At 55.4% G+C, this 22,526-nt stretch overlaps 8 non-coding genes across 8 annotated transcripts; all 8 read right to left on the bottom strand.

Annotated features, from left to right (window-relative positions):
* Nucleotides 1-569: 569 nt before the first annotated feature.
* Nucleotides 570-662, bottom strand: LOC137754200 (small nucleolar RNA SNORD116). The gene has a single exon (XR_011071763.1). It is a non-coding gene; the product is annotated as a small nucleolar RNA SNORD116 (small nucleolar RNA).
* A 2,684-nt stretch (nucleotides 663-3,346) lies between these two features.
* Nucleotides 3,347-3,439, bottom strand: LOC137776592 (small nucleolar RNA SNORD116). Its single transcript, XR_011076262.1, has one exon. It is a non-coding gene; the product is annotated as a small nucleolar RNA SNORD116 (small nucleolar RNA).
* Nucleotides 3,440-6,088: 2,649 nt separating this feature from the next.
* LOC137778596 (small nucleolar RNA SNORD116) lies at nucleotides 6,089-6,181 on the bottom strand. Its single transcript, XR_011076944.1, has one exon. It is a non-coding gene; the product is annotated as a small nucleolar RNA SNORD116 (small nucleolar RNA).
* A 2,632-nt stretch (nucleotides 6,182-8,813) lies between these two features.
* On the bottom strand, nucleotides 8,814-8,906 carry LOC137776944 (small nucleolar RNA SNORD116). The gene has a single exon (XR_011076363.1). It is a non-coding gene; the product is annotated as a small nucleolar RNA SNORD116 (small nucleolar RNA).
* A 2,683-nt stretch (nucleotides 8,907-11,589) lies between these two features.
* LOC137751035 (small nucleolar RNA SNORD116) lies at nucleotides 11,590-11,682 on the bottom strand. Its single transcript, XR_011070679.1, has one exon. It is a non-coding gene; the product is annotated as a small nucleolar RNA SNORD116 (small nucleolar RNA).
* Nucleotides 11,683-14,316: 2,634 nt separating this feature from the next.
* On the bottom strand, nucleotides 14,317-14,409 carry LOC137754195 (small nucleolar RNA SNORD116). Its single transcript, XR_011071762.1, has one exon. It is a non-coding gene; the product is annotated as a small nucleolar RNA SNORD116 (small nucleolar RNA).
* A 2,685-nt stretch (nucleotides 14,410-17,094) lies between these two features.
* Nucleotides 17,095-17,187, bottom strand: LOC137777651 (small nucleolar RNA SNORD116). Its single transcript, XR_011076585.1, has one exon. It is a non-coding gene; the product is annotated as a small nucleolar RNA SNORD116 (small nucleolar RNA).
* Nucleotides 17,188-19,819: 2,632 nt separating this feature from the next.
* On the bottom strand, nucleotides 19,820-19,912 carry LOC137754189 (small nucleolar RNA SNORD116). The gene has a single exon (XR_011071761.1). It is a non-coding gene; the product is annotated as a small nucleolar RNA SNORD116 (small nucleolar RNA).
* Between the last annotated feature and the right edge of the window lie 2,614 nt (nucleotides 19,913-22,526).

Below are 22,526 nucleotides of genomic sequence, written 5' to 3'. Positions count from 1 at the left end.
TCGATCCTCACCCCACTCCACGATGATCCACTTAGCGCCAACAATGTGCTGGCAGCTTCAGGGGCAGCAGCGAGGCCTAATCCATCACCCCCTTCCGCCATCACCAAACTCCATCCCACCCCCGCCCACTGCTCCAGCCCCACCGGGCACTCAAGAACCTCACCGCACCAAACACGACAACAGAGAGGGCCACAGGACTGGCCTGAGGCTCCAGGCTCCAACCAGGGAACCTTGCTCATTTTGGCTTCCAAAATCAACCACCGAAGCGGCATGCACAAAGCGTGATCCTGGTCAAAACACACTTCTCCAAGCTGAAAGCTCACTGGGCCCACACCAGCACACACTCCGACTCTGAAGACTAGCAGGAGAGCCTGCCCCCTTGCATTCCCTCACGGCCTTTTAGCAGGGACCGCGGATTCATAGATGACCCAGCTTATGGGCAGACAACGGTCGACCGTCTGACAGGAGCCCCTCCAATGCTAGAGCCCTTAGTGGTGTTGGCATGCATGTCAGCAGGGGATGTTGGCCCTCATTCCTAACTGTCCCCTACCCCCGAGAGGAAACGTGCTGGACCTCAGTTGCGATGAGGAGACCGTAGAGCTTTCTCACTCATTTTGTTCAGATTTTCCAAGGAATGCATACAAGGGTGTCATCATCGATCCAAGCACATGCTGGGACGCTGCAGAACACAAACGGGCAGGCCGTGGGGCTCTGCAGAGGAGCCATGAGCCAGAAGTACTCCAACAGCCTGGGGAATCCACAGTCCTCAGGCCACTCAGCAAGACCAACAATCAATCCACTCTTGCAGCCATTGGACCCATCTGAGGAAAACCTAATATCTAATGGCACATCTTAGTATGCGTGAATGCTACTGTCCTGAGTTATCCCCAGGCACGCTCAGCAACGTGCGCCTGCTCCACTTTTTCCAGTTCCCCTTAGCACATCCAGTCATCAGACAACACGAAGGTCTTCTTGTTTTTGCCGACGGCCAGCCTTACCCTGCAACTGCACCTGAGAAGTGGACAGAAATCATGCGGCTTCTGAATTGCACCACAGTCCTCAGAGAATGATTCTTGTGAAAACTTACCTGCGTGTGAGCCCGGAACCTGCTTCCCAAGTACCACTATTCCTTACCGAAAACGGATTGCGTGTCTCACAGCACGACTGGAGGAAGTTAGGCATGTATGTTGGCCGGTGTGTGAGACGCTGTATGAGTGTACTCACGCGTGTGGGCGTGTGTGACTTTGACTGCGCACGAAGATGCACTCGTGGGTTCCGGTGTGTGCCGCTGAATACGCGTCTTGGTCTCTGGGTGTCCCTGTGTCCCTCTGCAGGCGCCTCCAACAGTAAACGCCATAGTATATACACACCATCCTGGATGGACCCCCAACTGAAAGGAGAAAGACCCCTGTCAGCTTCAAGAGGCCACATGCGAACTTTGACCCCCAGGGACTGTTGAAATAGTCCACAAACTCCCGGTCTCTCACAGCCACGCCTTCTGACCAAAGCACAAGGAGTGGACGAGCCCTGCCTCCCAGCCGTGGCTGTCACATCTATGTGGACCTGGAGACCCTGCCACCTACCAGCACATCTGATGTGCCCTTGGGGTCACTCCCAGCACTCCCGGAAGCAAGGGAACCTCTCATGGGCAGTCTGACAGCGACCTGCAGTTGCCTACAGGCAGGATGCAGACCTGCACTTCTCAAGGGGCTAAGGATCTGCGGACCAAGTGCGTCTTCTCACCAACTAGAACAAATCACTTTCCATGACCCCGTGGGAATGTCCACAATGGGAAGTGTTGGGCTTCAGCAACCATGACACAGGTTGGAACACCAGAGCAGAAATTAGGCCACCTCCTCACCCACGTATCGGCAAGTTTCCAACTAGCAGGGTTGGTGGCCCTGACCACTGAGAAAACGCTCAAACGATACACAGCCTCTTTCTAAGTGCCCTCCTCCTGCATGCAGGGCGACTCGACCCTATCGGAAGCCACAGACATCATGCGACACGGGGACACTGAACACCAGGGAAGACAGACCGCAAGCCTGTCTGCTTTGATGAGGCCCACACCACCACATGCATCCTGGCAATTCTCCACTGCTACAGCGACACTACTGAGGAACTCACAGCGATCAAATGCACTGTTCCTGAGGACCACAGACAGACTTTCAACGGAAGACCTCTGCCACACGAGGGGACCTGGAAGCTTGAAAGGGCACAGTGGTTGTCCACGACAGCACACCTGGCTTTGCAACAGTGCCCCCATCTCTGCCCCGCCCACGGACTGCTGCAGATCAACCTCAGGCTGTTCGAAAGGCCTGCAAGCAAAACTGGCTGACGGTGTCATGCCCCCCCGGGAGAGACACTTTCGCTTTGCACATTCCCAAACAAGGGAAGAAAGCAGCCAATAGGGATGTTCCATAACTCAACTACCTCCAAGGAGGACGGGACAGACGCCTCACAATGTCAATCTTCTCTACGTCCCGCAAGACACCCTTTGGGTGTCATTCCTCCGGCAATGGGATCACAACTCTACACAGGTTACCTACCTCAACTCATGCACTTGAACTGCCAAAGACACCCCCTCCATAGGCAGCTGATGCCAGCCCATCACGAACATGACGCATCCTTGGGAAGCCGAGGCCAGCACCTGCAACCCAATTATGACAGCCTATTCCACGACCTCACAAAGGACATGTCCTCATCATCCCTCACCTTCCTGTCCAGGCCATCAACGACCACGCAGGTTTAAATGCAGCACTCGATCCTCACCCCACTCCACGATGCCCCACTTGGCACCAACACTGTGCTGGGTGTTAAAGTAGAGGAGCAGACAAGGGCAGCAGTGTGTCCTAATCCATCAGCCCCTTCCGCCGACGCCCAACCCGAGCCCAACCCCGCCCATTTCTCCAACCTCACTAGGGACTCAAAAACCTCACTGTGCAAAACGCAAGGACAGGGAGGGCCACAGGCCTGGCCTCAGGCTACAGCAACCAACCAGGGACGCTTGCTCATTTTGGCTTCCAAAATCAACACACGAAACGGCATGCATGAAGCGTGATCCTGACCAAAACACACCTATCCAACTGCAAGCACACTGGGCCTAGAACGGCACATACCCCGACCCTTAAGACCAGCAAGAGAGCCTGCCCCCTTGCATTCCTTCAACCGCCTTTCAGCAGGGACCCGGGATACACAGATTAGCCAGCTTATGCGCAGACACGGTCGACACTCAGACAGGAGCCCCTCCACTACTGCAGTCCTTGGTGGTGTTTGCGTGCATGTCGGCAGGGGACACTGGCCTTCAGTCCTAACAGTCCCCTACACCCGAGAGAGGAAACGTGCTGAACCTCAGTTTCGATAAGGAGACGATAGAGTGTTCTCACCCATTTTGTTCAGAGTTTCCAAGGAATGCATACAAGGGTGTCATCATCGATCCAAGCACATGCTGGGATGGTGCAGAACACAACCGGGCAGTGTGCGGGGCTCTGCAGGGGAGCCATGAGCCTGGGGTACCCCAAAAGCCTGGAGAATCCACATCCCTCAGGCCACTCAACAAGACGAACAATCAAGCCACTCTTGCAGCCATTGGGCCCATCTGAGGAAAACCTAATATCTAATGGCACATCTTGCGGTGGTTGAATACCTACCGTCCTGAGTTATCCGCGACCATGCTCGGGAACATGGCCCCGCCTCACTTTTTCCAGTTCTTCTTAGGACCTCCAGTCGTCAGAGCACACGAAGATCTTCTTGTATTTGCCATCGGCGAGGCTTGCCCAGCAACTGCACCTGGGAAGTGGACTTGTTTCCTCAGAGGACATGATCCATACAAACATTTACCTGGGCTTGAGCTCTGAAACTGCTTCCCAAGGACCTCTATCCCTTACCGAGAACTGACTGCATGTCTGATAGTACGACTGCAGGAAGTTAGGCACATACATTGGCCGGCGTGTGAGAGGCTGTATTTCTGTGTTCACGCGTGTGACTGTGACTGCGCATGCAGACGCTCTTGTGGGTTTCTCTGTGTACCGCTGACTACGCGTCTTGGTCTCTGTGTGTCCCTGTTGCCCTGTGAAGAGGCGTCCAACAGCAAACGCCATAGTGTATACACAACACCCTGTCTAGACCCACAACTGAAAGGAGAAAGCCCCCTGTCAGCTTCCAGAGGCCGCATGCAAACTTTAACCCCCAGGGGCTGTTGAAATGCTCCACGGTCTCCCGCTCTCCCACAGCCACGACTTCTGACCAGAGCACAAAGACTGGACGAGACCTGCCTCCCGGCCGTGGGTGTGATATCTACGTGCAAATCGAGAACCTGCCAGCTACCAGCACATCTGATGTGCCCTTGGGGTCACTCCCAGCACTCCCGGAAGCAAGGGAACCTCTCATGGGCAGTCTGACAGCGACCTGCAGTTGCCTACAGGCAGGATGCAGCCCGGCACTTCTCAAGGGGCTAAGAACTGCGGACCAAGTGCGTCTTCTCACTAACTAGACCAAATCACTTTCCATGACCCCGTGGGAATGTCCACAATGGGAAGTGTTGGGCTTCAGCAACCATGACACAGGTTGGAACGCCAGAGCAGAAATTAGGCCACCTCCTCGCCCACGTATCGGCAAGTTTCCAACTGGCAGGGTTGGTGGCCCTGACCACTGAGAAAACGCTCAAACGATACACAGCCTCTTCGTAAGTGCCCTCCTCCTGCATGCAGGGCGACTCGACCCTATTGGAAGCCACAGACATCATGAGACACGGGGACACTGAACACCAGGGAAGACAGACCGCAAGCCTGTCTGCTTTGATGAGGCCCACACCACCACATGCATCCTGGCAATTCTCCATTGCTACAGCGACACTACTGAGGAACTCACAGCGATCAAATGCACTGTTCCTGAGGACCACAGACAGACTTTCAACGGAAGACCTCTGCCACACGAGGGGACCTGGAAGCTTGAAAGGGCACAGTGGTTGTCCACGACAGCACACCTGGCTTCGCAACAGTGCCCCCATCTCTGCCCTGCCCACGGACTGCTGCAGATCAACCTCAGGCTGTTCGAAAGGCCTGCATGCAAAACTGGCTGGCAGTGACATGCACCCCCGGGAGAGACACTTTCGCTTTGCACATTCCCAAACAAGGGAAGAAAGCAGCCAATAGGGATGTTCCATAACTCAACTACCTCCAAAGAGGACGGGACAGACGCCTCACAATGTCAATCTTCTCTACGTCCCGCAAGACACCCTTTGGGTGTCATTCCTCCGGCAATGGGATCACAACTCTACACAGGTTACCTACCTCACCTCATGCACTTGAACTGCCAAAGCCACCCCCTCCATAGGCAGCTGATGCCAGCCCATCACGAACATGACGCATCCTTGGGAAGCCGAGGCCAGCACCTGCAACCCAATTATGACAGCCTATTCCACGACCTCACAAAGGACATGTCCTCATCATCCCTCACCTTCTGGTCCAGGCCATCAGCGACCACGCAGGTTTAAATGCAGCACTCGATCCTCACCCCACTCCACGATGCCCCACTTGGCACCAACACTGTGCTGGGTGTTAAAGTAGAGGAGCAGACAAGGGCAGCAGTGTGGCCTAATCCATCAGCCCCTTTCTCCGACGCCCAACCCGAGCCCAACCCCGCCCACTTCTCCAGAATCGCTAGGGACTCAAAAACCTCTCTGTGCAAAACGCAAGGACAGGGAGGGCCACAGGCCTGGTCTCAGGCTCCAGCAACCAACCAGGGACGCTTGCTCATTTTGGCTTCCAAAATCAACACACGAAACGGCATGCACGAAGCGTGATCCTGGCCAAAACACACCTATCCAACTGCAAGCACACTGGGCCTAGACCGGCACACACCCCGACTCTTAAGACCAGCAAGATAGCCTGCCCCCTTGTATTCCTTCCACCGCCTTTCAGCAGGGACCCGGGATACACAGATAAGCCAGCTTATGCGCAGACACGGTCGATCCTCAGACAGGAGCCCCTCCACTACTGGAGTCCTTGGTGGTGTTTGCGTGCATGTCGGCAGGGGACACTGGCCTTCAGTCCTAACAGTCCCCTACACCCGAGAGAGGAAACGTGCTGAACCTCAGCTTCGATAAGGAGACGATAGAGTGTTCTCACCCATTTTGTTCAGAGTTTCCAAGGAATGCATACAAGGGTGTCATCCTCGATCCAAGCACATGCTGGGATGGTGCAGAACACAACCGGTCAGTGTGCGGGGCTCTGCAGGGGAGCCATGAGCCTGGGGTACCCCAAAAGCCTGGAGAATCCACAGCCCTCAGGCCACTCAACAAGACGAACAATCAAGCCACTCTTGCAGCCATTGGGCCCATCTGAGGGAAACCTAATATCTAATGGCATATCTTGCGGTGGTTGAATACCTACCGTCCTGAGTTATCAGCGACCATGCTCGGGAACATGGCGTCGCCTCACTTTTTCCAGTTCTTCTTAGCACCTCCAGTCATCAGAGCACACGAAGATCTTCTTGTTTTTGCCGACCGCGAGGCTTGCCCAGCAACTGCACCTGGGAAGTGGACTGGTGTCCTCAGAGGACATGATCCATACAAACATTTACCTGGGCTTGAGCTCTGAAACTGCTTCCCAAGGACCTCTATCCCTTACCGAGAACTGACTGCATGTCTGATAGTACGACTGCAGGAAGTTAGGCACATACATTGGCCGGCGTGTGAGAGGCTGTATTTCTGTGTTCACGCGTGTGACTGTGACTGCGCACGCAGTCGCTCTTGTGGGTTTCTCTGTGTACCGCTGACTACGCGTCTTGGTCTCTGTGTGTCCCTATTGCCCTGTGAAGAGGTGTCCAACAGCAAACGCCATAGTGTATACACAACACAATGTCTAGGCCCACAACTGAAAGGAGAAAGCCCCCTGTCAGCTTCCAGAGGCCGCATGCAAACTTTAACCCCCAGGGGCTGTAGAAATGCTCCACGGGCTCCCTCTCTCCCACAGCCACGCCTTCTGACCAGAGCACAAAGACTGGACGAGACCTGCCTCCCGGCCATGGGTGTGACATCTACGTGCAACTCGAGAACCTGCCAGCTACCAGCACATCTGATGTGCACTTGGGGTCACTCCCAGCACTTTCGGAAGCAAGGGAACTCCCATGGGTGAGCCGACACCGACCTACAGCATTCTACTGGCAAGATGCAGCCTGAAACCCCTCAAGGGGCTAAAGAACATCGAACAAAGTGCAACTTCTTGCCAACTAGGCCTAATCACTTTCCTTTGACCCGTGGGAATGCCCACCACAGGAAGCAGTGGGCTTCAGAATCCATGACCCATGTTGGAACCCCACAGCGGAAACTAGGCCACCTTCCCGGCCATGTCTCAGGCAGCTCCCATCCTGCAAGGTTCGCGGCCCTGACCCCTAAGGAACCGCTCAAACGCTCTACAGCCTCGTCCAACGTGCCCTACTCCAGCCAGCAGGGCGACGCGTCCCTACTGGAAGCCACAGACATCTTCCGAACACGGGAACAAGGAACACCAGGGAAGACAGACCGCAAGCCTGTCTCCTTTGAAGATGCTGATCCCACCTGATGCATCCTGGAAATTCTCCACTGCCACAGTGACACCACTGAGGAACTCAGAGTGATCAAAGGCATGGTCCCCGAGGACCACAGACAGACTTGCAACGGAAGACCTCTGCCATGTGAGGGGACTTGGAAGCCTGAAAGGGAAGAGTGGCTGGCCTTGGCAGCGCACCAGGGATGGCAACAGTGCCCCCTTCTCTGCCCCGCCAACGGACTGCTCTGGATAAAGCTCTGGCTATTCGAAAGGCCTGCATGCCACACGGGCCGGCCGCATCATGCCCTCCGGCAGAAACACTATCGCGTTGCACATTCCCAAAAGTGGGAAAAGAGCGACCAAAGGGCTTGTTTGCATAACTCACCTACCCCCAAGAAGGCCGGCACAGATGCCTCAGCATGTCCGTCTTCTCTATGTCCCGCAAGACACCCGTGGGGAGTCACTCTTCTGGAAACGGGATTGCAAATCTTCACAGGTAACCTACCTCACTGCATCCTCATGAACTGCCAAAGCCATCCCCACCATAGGCAGCTGATGCCAGGCCATCACGAACAAGACACATCCTTGGGAAGCCGAGGCCAGCGCCTGCAACCCAATGATGACAGCCCATCCCACGACATCACACAGGACCTGTCCTCATGATACCTTACCTTTCTCTCCAGGGCAGCAGCAACTACGCAGGCTTAAATGCAGCACTCGATCCTCACCCCACTCCACGATGATCCACTTAGCGCCAACAGTGTGCTGGCAGCTTCAGGGGCAGCAGCGAGGCCTAATCCATCAGCCCCCTTCCGCCATCACCAAACTCCATCCCACCCCCGCCCACTGCTCCAGCCCCACCGGGCACTCAAGAACCTCACCGCACCAAACACAACAACAGAGAGGGCCACAGGCCTGGCCTGAGGCTCCAGGCTCCAACCAGGGAACCTTGCTCATTTTGGCTTCCAAAATCAACCACCGAAGCGGCATGCACAAAGCATCATCCTGGTCAAAACACACTTCTCCAAGTGAAAGCTCACTGGGCCCACACCAGCACACACTCCGACTCTGAAGACTAGCAGGAGAGCCTGCCCCCTTGCATTCCCTCACGGCCTTTTAGCAGGGACCGCGGATTCATAGATGACCCAGCTTATGGGCAGACACGGTCGACCCTCAGACAGGAGCCCCTCCAATGCTAGAGCCCTTAGTGGTGTTGGCATGCATGTCAGCAGGGGATGTTGGCCCTCACTCCTAACTGTCCCCTACCCCCGAGAGAAACGTGCTGGACCTCAGTTGCGATGAGGAGACCGTAGAGCTTTCTCAGTCATTTTGTTCAGATTTTCCAAGGAATGCATACAAAGGTGTCATCATCGATCCAAGCACATGCTGGGACGCTGCAGAACACAAACGGGCAGGCCGTGGGGCTCTGCAGAGGAGCCATGAGCCAGAAGTACTCCAACAGCCTGGGGAATCCACAGTCCTCAGGCCACTCAGCAAGACCAACAATCAATCCACTCTTGCAGCCATTGGACCCATCTGAGGAAAACCTAATATCCAATGGCACATCTTAGTATGCGTGAATGCTACTGTCCTGAGTTATCCCCAGCCACGCTCAGCAACGTGCGCCTGCTCTACATTTTCCAGTTCCCCTTAGCATATCCAGTCATCAGACAACACGAAGGTCTTCTTGTTTTTGCCGACGGCCAGCCTTACCCTTCAACTGCACCTGAGAAGTTGACAGAAATCATGCGGATTCTGAAATGCACCACAGTCCTCAGAGAACGATTCTTGTGAAAACTTACCTGCGTGTGAGCCCGGAACCTGCTTCCCAAGTACCACTATTCCTTACCGAAAACGGATTGCGTGTCTCACAGCACGACTGGAGGAAGTTAGGCATGTATGTTGGCCGGTGTGTGAGACGCTGTATGTGTGTACTCACGCGTGTGGGCGTGTGTGACTGTGACTGCGCACGAAGATGCACTCGTGGGTTCCGGTGTGTGCCGCTGAATACGCGTCTTGGTCTCTGGGTGTCCCTGTGGCCCTCTGCAGGCGCCTCCAACAGTAAACGCCATAGTTTATACACACCATCCTGGATGGACCCCCAACTGAAAAGAGAAAGTCCCCTGTCAGCTTCAAGAGGCTACATGCGAACTTTGACCCCAGGGACTGTTGAAATAGCCCACAGACTCCCGCACTCTCACAGCCACGCCTTGTGAGCAAAGCACAAAGACTGGACGAGACCTGCCTCCCGGCCGTGTCTGTCACATCTATGTGGACCTGGAGACCCTGCCACCTACCAGCACATCTGATGTGCCCTTGGGGTCACTCCCAGCACTCCCGGAAGCAAGGGAACCTCCCATGGGTGGGCTGACTGCGACCTGCAGTTGCCTACAGGCAAGATGCAGCCCGGCACTTCTCAAGGGGCTAAGGAACAGCGGACCAAGTGCGTCTTCACACCAACTAGAACAAATCACTTTCCATGACCCCGTGGGAATGTCCACAATGGGAAGTGTTGGGCTTCAGCAACCATGACACAGGTTGGAACACCAGAGCAGAAATTAGGCCACCTCCCCGCCCACGTATCGGCAAGTTTCCAACTGGCAGGGTTGGTGGCCCTGACCACTGAGAAAACGCTCAAACGATACACAGCCTCTTCCTAAGTGCCCTCCTCCTGCATGCAGGGCGACTCGACCCTATCGGAAGCCACAGACATCATGCGACACGGGGACACTGAACACCAGGGAAGACAGACCGGAAGCCTGTCTGCTTTGATGAGGCCCACACCACCCCATGCATCCTGGCAATTCTCCACTGCTACAGCGACACTACTGAGGAACTCACAGCAATCAAATGCACTGTTCCTGAGGACCACAGACAGACTTTCAACGGAAGACCTCTGCCACACGAGGGGACCTGGAAGCTTGAAAGGGCACAGTGGTTGTCCACGACAGCACACCTGGCTTTGCAACAGTGCCCCCATCTCTGCCCCGCCCACGGACTGCTGCAGATCAACCTCAGGCTGTTCGAAAGGCCTGCATGCCAAACTGGCTGGCAGTGACATGCACCCCCGGGAGAGACACTTTCGCTTTGCACATTCCCAAACAAGGGAAGAAAGCAGCCAATAGGGATGTTCCATAACTCAACTACCTCCAAGGAGGACGGGACAGACGCCTCACAATGTCAATCTTCTCTACGTCCCGCAAGACACCCTTTGGGTGTCATTCCTCCGGCAATGGGATCACAACTCTACACAGGTTACCTACCTCACCTCATGCACTTGAACTGCCAAAGCCACCCCCTCGATAGGCTGCTGATGCTAGACCATCACGAACATGACGCAGCCTTGGAAAGCCGAGGCCAGCACCTGCAACCAAATTATGACAGCCTATTCCACGACCTCACAAAGGACATGTCCTCATCATCCCTTACCTTCCTATCCAGGCCATCAGCGACCATGCAGGTTTAAATGCAGCACTCGATCCTCACCACACTCCACGATGCCCCACTTGGCAGCAACACTGTGCTGGGTGTTAAAGTAGAGGAGCAGACAAGGGCAGCAGTGTGGCCTAATCCATCAGCCCCTTCCGCTGACGCCCACTCCGAGCCCAACCCCGCCCACTTCTCCAGGCTCACTAGGGACTCAAAAACCTCACTGTGCAAAACGCAAGGACAGGGAGGGCCACAGGCCTGGCCTCAGGCTCCAGCAACCAACCAGGGACGCTTGCTCATTTTGGCTTCCAAAATCAACACACGAAACGGCATGCACGAAGCGTGATCCTGGCCAAAACACACCTATCCAACTGCAAGCACACTGGGCCTAGACCGGCACACACCCCGACTCTTAAGACCAGCAAGAGAGCCTGCCCCCTTGCATTCCTTCCACCGCCTTTCAGCAGGGACCCGGGATACACAGATAAGCCAGCTTATGCGCAGACACGGTCGAACCTCAGACAGGAGCCCCTCCACTACTGGAGTCCTTGGTGGTGTTTGCGTGCATGTCGGCAGGGGACACTGGACTTCACTCCTAACAGTCCCCTACACCCGAGAGAGGAAACGTGCTGAACCTCAGCTTCGATAAGGAGACAATAGAGTGTTCTCACCCATTTTGTACAGAGTTTCCAAGGAATGCATACAAGAGTGTCATCCTCGATCCAAGCACATGCTGGGATGGTGCAGAACACAACCGGGCAGTGTGCGGGGCTCTGCAGGGGAGCCATGAGCCTGGGGTACCCCAAAAGCCTGGAGAATCCACAGCCCTCAGGCCACTCAACAAGACGAACAATCAAGCCACTCTTGCAGCCATTGGGCCCATCTGAGGGAAACCTAATATCTAATGGCATATCTTGCGGTGGTTGAATACCTACCGTCCTGAGTTATCAGCGACCGTGCTCGGGAACATGGCCCCGCCTCACTTTTTCCAGTTCTTCTTAGCACCTCCAGTCGTCAGAGCACACGATGATCTTCTTGTTTTTGCCGACCGCGAGGCTTGCCCAGCAACTGCACCTGGGAAGTGGACTGGTGTCCTCAGAGGACATGATCCATACAAACATTTACCTGGGCTTGAGCTCTGAAACTGCTTCCCAAGGACCTCTATCCCTTACCGAGAACTGACTGCATGTCTGATAGTACGACTGCAGGAAGTTAGGCACATACATTGGCCGGCTTGTGAGAGGCTGTATTTCTGTGTTCACGCGTGTGACTGTGACTGCGCACGCAGACGCTCTTGTGGGTTTCTCTGTGTACCGCTGACTACGCGTCTTGGTCTCTGTGTGTCCCTGTAGCCCTGTGAAGAGGCGTCCAACAATAAACGCCATAGTTTCTACACAACACCCTGTCTAGACCCACAACTGAAAGGAGAAAGCCCCCTGTCAGCTTCCAGAGGCCGCATGCAAACTTTAACCCCCAAGGGCTGTTGAAATGCTCCACGGGCTCCCGCTCTCCCACAGCCACAGCTTCTGACCAGAGCACAAACACTGGACGAGACCTGCTTCCGGGCCGTGGGTGTGACATCTACGTGCAACTCGAGAACCTGCCAGCTACCAGCACATCTGATGTGCACTTGGGGTCACTCCCAGCACTTTCGGAAGCAAGGGAACTCCCATGGGTGAGCCGACACCGACCTACAGCATTCTACTGGCAAGATGCAGCCTGAAACCACTCAAGGGGCTAAAGAACATCGAACAAAGTGCAACTTCTTGCCAACTAGGCCTAATCACTTTCCTTTGACCCGTGGGAATGCCCACCACAGGAAGCAGAGGGCTTCAGCAGCCATGACCCATGTTGGAACCCCACAGCGGAAACTAGGCCACCTTCCCGGCCATGTCTCAGGCAGCTCCCATCCTGCAAGGTTCGCGGCCCTGACCCCTAAGGAACCGCTCAAACGCTCAACAGCCTCGTCCAACGTGCCTTACTCCAGCCAGCAGTGCGATGCGTCCGTACTGGAAGCCACAGACATCTTCCGAACACGGGAACAAGGAACACCAGGGAAGACAGACCGCAAGCCTGTCTGCTTTGAAGATGCTGATCCCACCTGATGCATCCTGGAAATTCTCCACTGCCACAGTGACACCATTGAGGAACTCAGAGTGATCAGAGGCGTGGTCCCCGAGGACCACAGACAGACTTGCAACGGAAGACCTCTGCCATGTGAGGGGACTTGGAAGCCTGAAAGGGAAGAGTGGCTGGCCTTGGCAGCGCACCAGGGATGGCAACAGTGCCCCCTTATCTGCCCCGCCAACGGACTGCTCTGGATAAAGCTCTGGCTATTCGAAAGGCCTGCATGCCACACGGGCCGGCCGCGTCATGCCCTCCGGCAGAAACACTATCGCGTTGCACATTCCCAAAAGTGGGAAAAGAGTGACCAAAGGGCTTGTTTGCATAACTCACCTACCCCCAAGAAGGCCGGCACAGATGCCTCAGCATGTCCGTCTTCTCTATGTCCCGCAAGACACCCGTGGGGAGTCACTCCTCTGGAAACGGGATTGCAACTCTTCACAGGTAACCTACCTCACTGCATCCTCATGAACTGCCAAAACCATCCCCACCATAGGCAGCTGATGCCAGGCCATCACGAACAAGACACATCCTTGGGAAGCCGAGGCCAGCGCCTGAAACCCAATGATGACAGCCCATCCCACGACATCACACAGGACCTGTCCTCATCATACCTTAACTTTCTCTCCAGGGCAGCAGCCACTACGCAGGCTTAAATGCAGCACTCGATCCTCACCCCACTCCACGATGATCCACTTAGCGCCAACAGTGTGCTGGCAGCTTCAGGGGCAGCAGCGAGGCCTAATCCATCAGCCCCCTTCCGCCATCACCAAACTCCATCCCACCCCCGCCCACTGCTCCAGCCCCACCGGGCACTCAAGAACCTCACCGCACCAAACACAACAACAGAGAGGGCCACAGGCCTGGCCTGAGGCTCCAGGCTCCAACCAGGGAACCTTGCTCATTTTGGCTTCCAAAATCAACCACCGAAACGGCATGCACAAAGCGTGATCCTGGTCAAAACACACTTCTCCAAGCTGAAAGCTCACTGGGCCCACACCAGCACACACTCCGACTCTGAAGACTAGCAGGAGAGCCTGCCCCCTTGCATTCCGTCACGGCCTTTTAGTAGGGACCGCGGATTCATAGATGACCCAGCTTATGGGCAGACATGGTCGACCCTCTGACAGGAGCCCCTCCAATGCTAGAGCCCTTAGTGGTGTTGGCATGCATGTCAGCAGGGGATGTTGGCCCTCACTCCTAACTGTCCCCTACCCCCGAGAGGAAACGTGCTGGACCTCAGTTGCGATGAGGAGACCGTAGAGCTTTCTCACTCATTTTGTTCAGATTTTCCAAGGAATGCATACAAGGGTGTCATCATCGATCCAAGCACATGCTGGGACGCTGCAGAACACAAACGGGCAGGCCGTGGGGCTCTGCAGAGGAGCCATGAGCCAGAAGTACTCCAACAGCCTGGGGAATCCACAGTCCTCAGGCCACTCAGCAAGACCAACAATCAATCCACTCTTGCAGCCATTGGACCCACTTGAGGAAAACCTAATATCCAATGGCACATCTTAGTATGCGTGAATGCTACTGTCCTGAGTTATCCCCAGCCACGCTCAGCAACGTGCGCCTGCTCCACTTTTTCCAGTTCCCCTTAGCACATCCAGTCATCAGACAACACGAAGGTCTTCTTGTCTTTGCCGACGGCCAGACTTACCCTGCAACTGCACCTGAGAAGTGGACAGAAATCATGCAGGCTTCTGAATTGCACCACAGTCCTCAGAGCACGATTCTTGTGAAAACTTACCTGCGTGTGAGCCTGGAACCTGCTTCCCAAGTTCCACTATTCCTTACCGAAAACGGATTGCGTGTCTCACAGCACGACTGGAGGAAGTTAGGCATGTATGTTGGCCGGTGTGTGAGACGCTGTATGTGTGTACTCACGCGTGTGGGCGTGTGTGACTGTGACTGCGCACGAAGATGCACTCGTGGGTTCCGGTGTGTGCCGCTGAATACGCGTCTTGGTCTCTGGGTGTCCCTGTGGCCCTCTGCAGGCGCCTCCAACAGTAAACGCCATAGTTTATACACACCATCCTGGATGGACCCCCAACTGAAAGGAGAAAGACCCCTGTCAGCTTCAAGAGGCCACATGCGAACTTTGACCCCCAGGGACTGTTGAAATAGCCCACAGACTCCCGCACTCTCACAGCCACGCCTTGTGAGCAAAGCACAAAGACTGGACGAGACCTGCCTCCCGGCCGTGTCTGTCACATCTATGTGGACCTGGAGACCCTGCCACCTACCAGCACATCTGATGTGCCCTTGGGGTCACTCCCAGCACTCCCGGAAGCAAGGGAACCTCCCATGGGCGGGCTGACTGCGACCTGCATTTGCCTACAGGCAAGATGCAGCCCGGCACTTCTCAAGGGGCTAAGGAACAGCGGACCAAGTGCGTCTTCACACCAACTAGAACAAATCACTTTCCATGACCCCGTGGGAATGTCCACAATGGGAAGTGTTGGGCTTCAGCAACCATGACACAGGTTGGAACACCAGAGCAGAAATTAGGCCACCTCCTCGCCCACGTATCGGCAAGTTTCCAACTGGCAGGGTTGGTGGCCCTGACCACTGAGAAAACGCTCAAACGATACACAGCCTCTTCCTAAGTGCCCTCCTCCTGCATGCAGGGCGACTCGACCCTATTGGAAGCCACAGACATTATGCGACACGGGGACACTGAACACCAGGGAAGACAGACCGCAAGCCTGTCTGCTTTGATGAGGCCCACACCACCCCATGCATCCTGGCAATTCTCCACTGCTACAGCGACACTACCGAGGAACTCACAGCGATCAAATGCACTGTTCCTGAGGACCACAGACAGACTTTCAACGGAAGACCTCTGCCACACGAGGGGACCTGGAAGCTTGAAAGGGCACAGTGGTTGTCCACGACAGCACACCTGGCTTCGCAACAGTGCCCCCATCTCTGCCCCGCCCACGGACTGCTGCAGATCAACCTCAGGCTGTTCGAAAGGCCTGCATGCAAAACTGGCTGGCGGTGTCATGCCCCCCCGGGAGAGACACTTTCGCTTTGCACATTCCCAAACAAGGGAAGAAAGCAGCCAATAGGGATGTTCCATAACTCAACTACCTCCAAGGAGGACGGGACAGACGCCTCACAATGTCAATCTTCTCTACGTCCCGCAAGACACCCTTTGGGTGTCATTCCTCCGGCAATGGGATCACAACTCTACACAGGTTACCTACCTCACCTCATGCACTTGAACTGCCAAAGCCACCCCCTCCATAGGCAGCTGATGCCAGCCCATCACGAACATGACGCATCCTTGGGAAGCCGAGGCCAGCACCTGCAACCCAATTATGACAGCCTATTCCACGACCTCACAAAGGACATGTCCTCATCATCCCTCACCTTCCTGTCCAGGCCATCAGCCACCACGCAGGTTAAAATGCAGCACTCGATCCTCACCCCACTCCACGATGCCCCACTTGGCACCAACACTGTGTTGGGTGTTAAAGTAGAGGAGCAGCCATGGGCAGCAGTGTGGCTTAATCCATCAGCCCCTTCCGCCGATGCCCAACCCGAGCCCAACCCCGCCCACTTCTCCAGCCTCACTAGGGACTCAAAAACCTCACTGTGCAAAAAGAAAGGACAGGGAGGGCCACAGGCCTGGCCTCAGGCTCCAGCAACCAACCAGGGACGATTGCTCATTTTGGCTTCCAAAATCAACACAAGAAATGGCATGCACGAAGCGTGATCCTGGCCAAAACACACCTATCCAACTGCAAGCACACTGGGCCTAGACCGGCACACACCCCGACTCTTAAGACCAGCAAGAGAGCCTGCCCCCTTGCATTCCTTCAACCGCCTTTCAGCAGGGACCCGGGATACACAGATAAGCCAGCTTATGCGCACACACGGTCGACACTCAGACAGGAGCCCCTCCACTACTGGAGTCCTTGGTGGTGTTTGCGTGCATGTCGGCAGGGGACACTGGACTTCACTCCTAACAGTCCCCTACACCCGAGAGAGGAAACGTGCTGAACCTCAGTTTCGATAAGGAGACGATAGAGTGTTCTCAACCATTTTGTTCAGAGTTTCCAAGGAATGCATACAAGGGTGTCATCATCGATCCAAGCACATGCTGGGATGGTACAGAACACAACCGGGCAGTGTGCGGGGCTCTGCAGGGGAGCCATGAGCCTGGGGTGCCCCAAAAGCCTGGAGAATCCACAGCCCTCAGGCCACTCAACAAGACGAACAATCAAGCCACTCTTGCAGCCATTGGGCCCATCTGAGGAAAACCTAATATCTAATGGCACATCTTGCGGTGGTTGAATACCTACCGTCCTGAGTTATCCGCGACCATGCTCGGGAACATGGCCCCGCCTCACTTTTTCCAGTTCTTCTTAGCACCTCCAGTCGTCAGAGCACACGAAGATCTTCTTGTATTTGCCAACGGCGAGGCTTGCCCAGCAACTGCACCTGGGAAGTGGACTTGTTTCCTCAGAGGACATGATCCATACAAACATTTACCTGGGCTTGAGCTCTGAAACTGCTTCCCAAGGACCTCTATCCCTTACCGAGAACTGACTGCATGTCTGATAGTATGACTGCAGGAAGTTAGGCACATAAATTGGCCGGCGTGTGAGAGGCTGTATTTCTGTGTTCACGCGTGTGACTGTGAATGCGCACGCAGTCGCTCTTGTGGGTTTCTCTGTGTACCGCTGACTACGCGTCTTGGTCTCTGTGTGTCCCTGTTGCCCTCTGAAGAGGCGTCCAACAGCAAACGCCATAGTGTATACACAACACAATGTCTAGGCCCACAACTGAAAGGAGAAAGCCCCCTGTCAGCTTCCAGAGGCCGCATGCAAACTTTAACCCCCAGGGGCTGTAGAAATGCTCCACGGGCTCCCTCTCTCCCACAGCCACGCCTTCTGACCAGAGCACAAAGACTGGACGAGACCTGCCTCCCGGCCGTGGGTGTGACATCTACGTGCAACTCGAGAACCTGCCAGCTACCAGCACATCTGATGTGCACTTGGGGTCACTCCCAGCACTTTCGGAAGCAAGGGAACTCCCATGGGTGAGCCGACACCGACCTACAGCATTCTACTGGCAAGATGCAGCCTGAAACCACTCAAGGGGCTAAAGAACATCGAACAAAGTGCAACTTCTTGCCAACTAGGCCTAATCACTTTCCTTTGACCCGTGGGAATGCCCACCACAGGAAGCAGAGGGCTTCAGCAGCCATGACCCATGTTGGAACCCCACAGCGGAAACTAGGCCACCTTCCCGGCCATGTCTCAGGAAGCTCGCATCCTGCAAGGTTCGCGGCCCTGACCCCTAAGGAACCGCTCAAACGCTCAACAGCCTCGTCCAACGTGCCCTACTCCAACCAGCAGGGCGACGCGTCCCTACTGGAAGACACAGACATCTTCCGAACACGGGAACAAGGAACACCAGGGAAGACAGACCGCAAGCCTGTCTGCTTTGAAGATGCTGATCCCACCTGATGCATCCTGGAAATTCTCCACTGCCACAGTGACACCACTGAGGAACTCAGAGTGATCAAAGGCGTGGTCCCCGAGGACCACAGACAGACTTGCAGCGGAAGACCTCTGCCATGTGAGGGGACTTGGAAGCCTGAAAGTGAAGAGTGGCTGGCCTTGGCAGCGCACCAGGGATGGCAACAGTGCCCCCTTCTCTGCCCCGCCAACGGACTGCTCTGGATAAAGCTCTGGCTATTCGAAAGGCCTGCATGCCACACGGGCCGGCTGCATCATGCCCTCCGGCAGAAACACTATCGCGTTGCACATTCCCAAAAGTGGGAAAAGAGCGACCAAAGGGCTTGTTTGCATAATTCACCTACCCCCAAGAAGGCCGGCACAGATGCCTCAGCATGTCCGTCTTCTCTATGTCCCGCAAGACACCCGTGGGGAGTCACTCCTCTGGAAACGGGATTGCAAATCTTCACAGGTAACCTACCTCACTGCATCCTCATGAACTGCCAAAGCCATCCCCACCATAGGCAGCTGATGCCAGGCCATCACGAACAAGACACATCCTTGGGAAGCCGAGGCCAGCGCCTGCAACCCAATGATGACAGCCCATCCCACGACATCACACAGGACCTGTCCTCATCATACCTTACCTTTCTCTCCAGGGCAGCAGCCACTACGCAGGCTTAAATGCAGCACTCGATCCTCACCCCACTCCACGATGATCCACTTAGCGCCAACAGTGTGCTGGCAGCTTCAGGGGCAGCAGCGAGGCCTAATCCATCAGCCCCCTTCCGCCATCACCAAACTCCATCCCACCCCCGCCCACTGCTCCAGCCCCACCGGGCACTCAAGAACCTCACCGCACCAAACACAACAACAGAGAGGGCCACAGGCCTGGCCTGAGGCTCCAGGCTCCAACCAGGGAACCTTGCTCATTTTGGCTTCCAAAATCAACCACTGAAGCGGCATGCACAAAGCGTGATCCTGGTCAAAACACACTTCTCCAAGTGAAAGCTCACTGGGCCCACACCAGCACACACTCCGACTCTGAAGACTAGCAGGAGAGCCTGCCCCCTTGCATTCCGTCACGGCCTTTTAGCAGGGACCGCGGATTCATAGATGACCCAGCTTATGGGCAGACACGGTCGACCCTCAGACAGGAGCCCCTCCAATGCTAGAGCCCTTAGTGGTGTTGGCATGCATGTCAGCAGGGGATGTTGGCCCTCACTCCTAACTGTCCCCTACCCCCGAGAGAAACGTGCTGGACCTCAGTTGCGATGAGGAGACCGTAGAGCTTTCTCACTCATTTTGTTCAGATTTTCCAAGGAATGCATACAAGGGTGTCATCATCGATCCAAGCACATGCTGGGACGCTGCAGAACACAAACGGGCAGGCCGTGGGGCTCTGCAGAGGAGCCATGAGCCAGAAGTACTCCAACAGCCTGGGGAATCCACAGTCCTCAGGCCACTCAGCAAGACCAAAAATCAATCCACTTTTGCAGCCATTGGACCCATCTGAGGAAAACCTAATATCCAATGGCACATCTTAGTATGCGTGAATGCTACTGTCCTGAGTTATCCCCAGCCACGCTCAGCAACGTGCGCCTGCTCCACTTTTTCCAGTTCCCCTTAGCACATCCAGTCATCAGACAACACGAAGGTCTTCTTGTTTTTGCCGACGGCCAGCCTTACCCTGCAACTGCACCTGAGAAGTGGACAGAAATCATGCGGATTCTGAAATGCACCACAGTCCTCAGAGAACGATTCTTGTGAAAACTTACTTGCGTGTGAGCCCAGAACCTGCTTCCCAAGTACCACTATTCCTTACCGAAAACGGATTGCGTGTCTCACAGCACGACTGGAGGAAGTTAGGCATGTATGTTGGCCGGTGTGTGAGACGCTGTATGTGTGTACTCACGCGTGTGGGCGTGTGTGACTGTGACTGCGCACGAAGATGCACTCGTGGGTTCCGGTGTGTGCCGCTGAATACGCGTCTTGGTCTCTGGGTGTCCCTGTGGCCCTCTGCAGGCGCCTCCAACAGTAAACGCCATAGTTTATACACACCATCCTGGATGGACCCCCAACTGAAAGGAGAAAGACCCCTGTCAGCTTCAAGAGGCCACATGCGAACTTTGACCCCCAGGGACTGTTGAAATAGCCCACAGACTCCCGCACTCTCACAGCCACGCCTTGTGAGCAAAGCACAAAGACTGGACGAGACCTGCCTCCCGGCCGTGTCTGTCACATCTATGTGGACCTGGAGACCCTGCCACCTACCAGCACATCTGATGTGCCCTTGGGGTCACTCCCAGCACTCCCGGAAGCAAGGGAACCTCCCATGGGCGGGCTGACTGCGACCTGCAGTTGCCTACAGGCAAGATGCAGCCCGGCACTTCTCAAGGGGCTAAGGAACAGCGGACCAAGTGCGTCTTCACACCAACTAGAACAAATCACTTTCCATGACCCCGTGGGAATGTCCACAATGGGAAGTGTTGGGCTTCAGCAACCATGACACAGGTTGGAACACCAGAGCAGAAATTAGGCCACCTCCTCGCCCACGTATCGGCAAGTTTCCAACTGGCAGGGTTGGTGGCCCTGACCACTGAGAAAACGCTCAAACGATACACAGCCTCTTCCTAAGTGCCCTCCTCCTGCATGCAGGGCGACTCGACCCTATTGGAAGCCACAGACATTATGCGACACGGGGACACTGAACACCAGGGAAGACAGACCGCAAGCCTGTCTGCTTTGATGAGGCCCACACCACCCCATGCATCCTGGCAATTCTCCACTGCTACAGCGACACTACCGAGGAACTCACAGCGATCAAATGCACTGTTCCTGAGGACCACAGACAGACTTTCAACGGAAGACCTCTGCCACACGAGGGGACCTGGAAGCTTGAAAGGGCACAGTGGTTGTCCACGACAGCACACCTGGCTTCGCAACAGTGCCCCCATCTCTGCCCCGTCCACGGACTGCTGCAGATCAACCTCAGGCTGTTCGAAAGGCCTGCATGCAAAACTGGCTGGCGGTGTCATGCCCCCCCGGGAGAGACACTTTCGCTTTGCACATTCCCAAACAAGGGAAGAAAGCAGCCAATAGGGATGTTCCATAACTCAACTACCTCCAAGGAGGACGGGACAGACGCCTCACAATGTCAATCTTCTCTACGTCCCGCAAGACACCCTTTGGGTGTCATTCCTCCGGCAATGGGATCACAACTCTACACAGGTTACCTACCTCACCTCATGCACTTGAACTGCCAAAGCCACCCCCTCCATAGGCAGCTGATGCCAGCCCATCACGAACATGACGCATCCTTGGGAAGCCGAGGCCAGCACCTGCAACCCAATTATGACAGCCTATTCCACGACCTCACAAAGGACATGTCCTCATCATCCCTCACCTTCCTGTCCAGGCCATCAGCGACCACGCAGGTTTAAATGCAGCACTCCATCCTCACCCCACTCCACGATGCCCCACTTGGCACCAACACTGTGCTGGGTGTTAAAGTAGAGGAGCAGCCATGGGCAGCAGTGTGGCCTAATCCATCAGCCCCTTCCGCCGACGCCCAACCCGAGCCCAACCCCGCCCACTTCTCCAGCCTCACTAGGGACTCAAAAACCTCACTGTGCAAAAAGAAAGGACAGGGAGGGCCACAGGCCTGGCCTCAGGCTCCAGCAACCAACCAGGGACGCTTGCTCATTTTGGCTTCCAAAATCAACACAAGAAATGGCATGCACGAAGCGTGATCCTGGCCAAAACACACCTATCCAACTGCAAGCACACTGGGCCTAGACCGGCACACACCCCGACTCTTAAGACCAGCAAGAGAGCCTGCCCCCTTGCATTCCTTCAACCGCCTTTCAGCAGGGACCCGGGATACACAGATAAGCCAGCTTATGCGCAGACACGGTCGACACTCAGACAGGAGCCCCTCCACTACTGGAGTCCTTGGTGGTGTTTG

The sequence above is a fragment of the Eschrichtius robustus genome, chromosome 1, assembly GCF_028021215.1.
Source record: "Eschrichtius robustus isolate mEscRob2 chromosome 1, mEscRob2.pri, whole genome shotgun sequence".
NCBI lineage: Eukaryota > Metazoa > Chordata > Mammalia > Artiodactyla > Eschrichtiidae > Eschrichtius > Eschrichtius robustus.
The sequence above is the reverse complement of the archived record's forward strand: the minus strand, read 5'-3'. Positions and strand labels throughout refer to the sequence as shown.